Genomic DNA, 5,507 nt, shown 5'->3' with positions numbered 1-5,507 from the left:
AGATAATGAATAAAATCTATTCCTAAGAAAATTAGCTGTTGAGGACAGAAAAAAAGTTGAAGTATTTGGAAGAACTTTTGTCTTTTTCACTTTTCCCATTTTATGCTTGGTTGGTTAATTTTATGTGTTAACTTGACTAGGCTATGATGCCCAGTTGTTTGTTCAAACACTAGTCTAGATCTTACTGTAGAGGTTTATTTTAGATATGATTAACGTTTACAATTGGTAAATACTGAAAAAAGCAGATTGCCTTCCAGAACATGGGTGGAACTCATATAATCAGTTGAAGGTCCTGAGAACAAAGACTGAGGTTTCCCAAAGTAGAAGAAATTTTGCCTCAAGATTGCAACATAGAAATGCTGCCTGAGTTTCTAGCCCGATGTTCTGCAGTGTTTAAACTCAAGACCTCAACATCAACTGTTACCTAAATTTCCAGTCCATCTATATTTGTCTTTTATTAGTTTGGTTTTTCTGAAGAACCTAATATAGTGCCCCTTCCCTAGAGCAAATTTTTTTTTTTGAGTTGGTGTCTCACTCTGTTGCCCAGACTGGAGTGCAGTGGCCGCTCCCAGTCACCACAGCCTCGACCTGCTGAGCTCCGGCGATCCTTCCGCCTCAGCCTTCCAAGTAATTGGAACTACAGGTGTGCGCTACCACACCTGGCTGATTTTTTAATTTATTGTAGAGACGAGGTCTCGCCAAGTTGCCCAGGTGGGTCTCGAACCCGCGGGCTCAGGCAATCCGCTCACCTCAGCCTCCCAAGGCGCAGGATGACAGGCTGAGCCACCGAGCCCGGCAGAGCAAATTTATAAATATAAGTAGAATGCTTTAAGGGGCATTAGATCATAATGGCCTCTCATTCTCTTTGAAAATAGAAGCTTGAGGGTTTATTGAACTTTGGAATTCATAGCATTAAGTTCTAGTGAATCTGGAAATTGTGTCAAAGGTCTGAGCTTGTTGGACTGGACATGGTGACTCACATCTGTAATCCTAGTAGTTTGAGATGCCGAGGTGGGAGGACCCCTTGAGCTCAGGAGTTCGAGACCAGCCTGGGCAGCATAGCAAGACCTAGTATCTACAAATAATTAAGAAATAAGCTTGATGTGGTGGCGTGTACCTATAGACCCAGCTACTCAGGATGCTGAGGTGGAAAGATCACCTGAGCCCAGGAGCTCAAGGCTGCAGTGAACCGTGTTTGTGTCACTGTACTCCAGCCTTGGTGATAGAGTGAGACTCTGACTCAGAAAAAAAAAAATCTAAGTTTGCAAATGCTGTTGGTGTGTGTCTGTCTTATAAGGTTGCTGTTAGACACTTGATTGTTCACCTTCAATCTCAGTGGCTAAGTTTAATGTCATGTCAAAGGACTTTTAACTTTCATAGCAGCAGTGCCTAAATCCCTGCAAAGGGCAGAATTACCTTGTCTGGCTTTGAGAATTCCCACAATATCGCATCTTTTAAAAGAGTCAGAAACAAACATACCCTGTATTTATGAGTATATATCCTTGTATTACTTTCTTGTACAGTCACTAGCTCTATTTTTAATCATGTTTCTTAATTTGTTTTACTAGATGTCAGTCGTATTGGACCACTATAACAAAATACCATAGACAGTGGTTTAAATAACAGGCATTTATGTTCTTACAGTTCTGGAAGCCGGAAGTTCAAGATTAGGGTAGCTGCATGGTCAGATTATGGTGAAGAGCTTCTTGACTTGAAGAAGGCACTTTCTCACTATGTCTTTACATGATAGAGAGAGAGGGCAACCTCAGTATATCTTTTCTACTGAGGGCACTAATTCCATCATGAGGGCCCCTCCCTCCTGACCTCATATAGACCTAATTAACTCCCCAAAGTCTTTCCTCCTAACACCATCATATTCTTGGGTTAGGGCTTTGACATATAAATTTTGAGGAGCCAAACATTCAATCTGGAACACTGGAAAAGATGAAAAAATGAGCATTGCACAAGACATTGTCTTCTTTGAAATTAAAAGCACATACTCTCGGTTATGCAAAGAAAGCAGAAGAGGTAAAACTTGGTTGAAATATGTGGTTTCTTTGGAGAAAATCCTGTTCACTTTCAAAAATGTGTCTGATCTCAGACAAATCAAACCTTCCTGTGGGCTGTCTGCCTGTCAGGTCCTACTGTGTATGATGAAGACAGAGGAGCATGAGGAGAAAGCATCACACTTTTGTCTTGATTGGTTTTGCAGCACTTTTTTCCAGAGGTCATGCATGCAGAGTCAGTATAACGAATAAGTATCAATATATTGGTCAATACTTACTTAGGAGATGCCGCTGGGTACACAGTCCTGTGCTGGTTTGTCATGGTGGTGATGGTGTCATGGGTGGAAATCAGGATCGAGTCACTGACCGTGAGCTGTTTACAGTCTGGTTGTAGAAAGCATTTGCTGATCCAGACCTTATGTCTATGGTCTGTTATGCTGGCTTTATACAGAACCCTTAGGTCCCTCCTCAATATGCAAAATGAAGATTTTGACAACTAAAAGCAAATTGTTCAGGTGCACGCATTCTCAAGGAGAGGGGAGTAAAAATAGCATGAATATTTTTGCCTTCCAATCTCCAACTTCATGCATCATATGCAGCATATATGCTTTTCAGATGAAAGAATTAGGAACAGAAGGTTTATGATTTTCATCACTTCTTTATCATCAGACTCTGAAACAAACGAATGCCCACTTACAAGGAAAAGCACACAATTTCTTTAGCTGCAGTGGAATTGTGGTTTAAAAATATCGAAGGCCCTCTGCAAAAGCCTTGGCTGAGCTGTGAGAGCAGCCACTTGCCTGTCAGATGTCTAATTATTTCTCCCTCCCCCTCAGCCACACCAGTAGCAGGGAAACACTGAGACCATATTGTTGCCCGTATGTCGGAAAACTGCTAAATTAAACCCCTGTGTAAAGTGCTGACAAGTCTAATGCAGCAGTTGAAGGTTTGGCGACTGTGTTTTTCTAACCTATCATTCCAATTGTAGTGTTTTTGAGTTTTTTCTCTCCGTGGTGCAGGCTAGCTGTCCTTTGCCAAGGACTGAGGTATTGTAACCACATATCACCACCCTCTGAAAAGAAACCAAATATCTTGATTGGACCGGATTTTAGCAGTTGATGAATTAGAGTTAGGTATAAATCTCTAATGTTAGGTCACAGAAACCTTATGTTCTGCCTGCTCTGCTCTGAAGTGAGCAGGATGTTCAGATCATTTAGGTCAGAGACAGACACTATTCTGTTCATTTGCAAACCCATAAGCATCGTCTTCCGAAGTTCACTGTTCCATATGCATGGGAGAAAAGGGTCTCTTCCCACTCTTATCACCCCATTTTGTTTGCTTAATATTCGCCTTCTCTTAACATGAACAGTTTAGTATTTTACAATGCATCTTACGTTTTTTTTTTCAGCTCAGTTCAGGAGAACTCATTTTCCTATTTCCTGTAGAATACCCTAAGGGAATGCTGTTTTCCTCTTTCTTCTATCCTCTTAAGGATAATGGGTAGTCCTTCCTTTGGGGAAGAAAAAAAAAAAAACGAAACTGGACACACTGAGCAGCAACAACAAAAAACAACCAGAACAACTGAAGCTTTCTCATATTTTGCACCACAGGACACTGATGTTCCTTGCTATGGGTGTGGTTGAGGGGGAGGTATCCTCTGCAAAGGTCTCTGTGGTCAATATGCTTGGGAAGTAATGGTCTAAATCAGCCTGAACTAAGTTTTCCACTACAAGATGTCTTGGAGCGCCTAGTATGCTTCTGCACATTGTGCGTTTCTAAGAAAGTAATTTAGCATATGAATTTTCCCAAGTCAAGTTGACTACCATTTTTTTTCCTTCTGCAGAATCTATGGGAACATAATTTGGAGAAAGATGGGGTAACCTTCTTCCCTTTCTCTTTTTGTTTCAAAACTAATACCTGGCTGGTAGCTTTGTTTGTCTTCATGTAATGGGATTTCCTTTCCATGTGATGCCCCTTGTTAGGCTGTGTTCTAATTGACAAAGGAGGTGGTATCATAAAGGAGCAAAATTATAAAATATGGATAAACCCTGGCTGGAAGGAGCCTATGTTCTAGTGTGTAGTATCCTATATCTAGGACCTAGAATATTGAAATTGGTGAAGAGTTGACATTTCTTCTGTCAGTGGTTTCCTGCAAAGGGTTGTAGTTTCTACCTTGGTATAATATGTTCAATTTATCTTTCTTTTGTATTATTTGTTTGTGAATAGAGCACAAAGAGTAGTGAGGAGAGGTCATGACTTCTGAGTCGAAGACTTTTGGCAAGAAGATACTTCCCAATGTGGCAGATTACAGAAAATCTAATTTTTGTATTCAACTTTCATGTGGGAAAAGTTAAAAAACCCAAACTCATGTTATTTGCTGGTTGTGATACCGAGACAACCCCAGTACGCTCATCCCAAGGGCAGAAGAGATTCTGTTGCCAAAAACGCTTTTGTGTTCTGAACTCGGATCAACTTATAGTGGGGGAAGGGAAGTAGGGACAACAGGTGCTGGGGAGGCTGCGGAGAAAAGGGAAAGCCTCAATGCTGTTGGTGGGAATGTCGGCTGGTTCATCCTTTGTGGCAAGCAAGGTGGTGTTTTCTCAAAGAACTAAAAAAACGGAGCTTCCATATGATTCTGAAATCCTACTTCTGAAGGAACATAAATCACTCTGCCCAAAAAGACATCTGTGCCCTTGTGTTCACTGAAGCATGGTTCACAATAGCAAGAACATGGAACCAACCCAGTTCCCCACAGAAAGTGGACTGGATAGAGAAAATGTGCTTCGTATACACAATGGAACACTATGCAGCCATCAAGAAGAACACAATCATGGCCTTCGCAGCAACCTGGTTGCAACTGGAGACCATCATGCTCAGTGGACTCTCCCAGAAACAAAAAGCGGAATACCGCATGTTCTCACTGATAAGCAGGCCCTGATCATGGGTCACAGGAACACAAAGGTGGGAGCAACAGATGCTGGATGCTGCTAAAGGAGGGAGGGAGGGAGGTGGGATAAGGATAAGCACACAGCAACACGCTGGGTGCCGGGTCCACGTTCAGGGCGAGAGAGGGCCTGCTAGGAGCCTAAACCTCACCCGTACACAATTTGCTTATGTAGTAAATTCTCATATATATCCCACAACTCTAAGATAATAAAAAAATTTCAGATTACACCTGATGGTGTATAAAGCTTGGGGGCAAGGCATAAATACTTGCTATGGCCTGAGAGAGCTGCGTCCACAAACAAAATCATTCCCTGATTTGCAGTGCCCTAGATTGGTGGGCTTGCCATGAGCCTAACATGACTTTCTGCTGGCTTAAAACCCAAAAGGTCAAGCACAATCACGATTCATTTAAAGGTGGAAGCGCTCAGTCTGTAATCCCGCATCTTGGGAGGCTGAGTTGAGTGGATTGCCTGAGCCCACGGGTTTGAGACCCGCCTGGGCAACTTGGCGAGACCTCATCTCTACAATAAATCAAAAATCAGCCGGGCGTGGTCT

At 42.2% G+C, this 5,507-nt stretch overlaps 1 pseudogene; it reads right to left on the bottom strand.

The window, feature by feature from the left end:
* Window positions 1-2,280: 2,280 nt before the first annotated feature.
* LOC103273771 overlaps window positions 2,281-5,507 on the bottom strand; it is a 16,541-nt pseudogene continuing 13,314 nt past the window's right edge.

This window comes from Carlito syrichta, unplaced genomic scaffold (assembly GCF_000164805.1).
Source record: "Carlito syrichta isolate Samal-C Ts95f unplaced genomic scaffold, Tarsius_syrichta-2.0.1 Scaffold314200, whole genome shotgun sequence".
NCBI classification, from domain to species: Eukaryota; Metazoa; Chordata; class Mammalia; order Primates; family Tarsiidae; genus Carlito; species Carlito syrichta.
The sequence above is the reverse complement of the archived record's forward strand: the minus strand, read 5'-3'. Positions and strand labels throughout refer to the sequence as shown.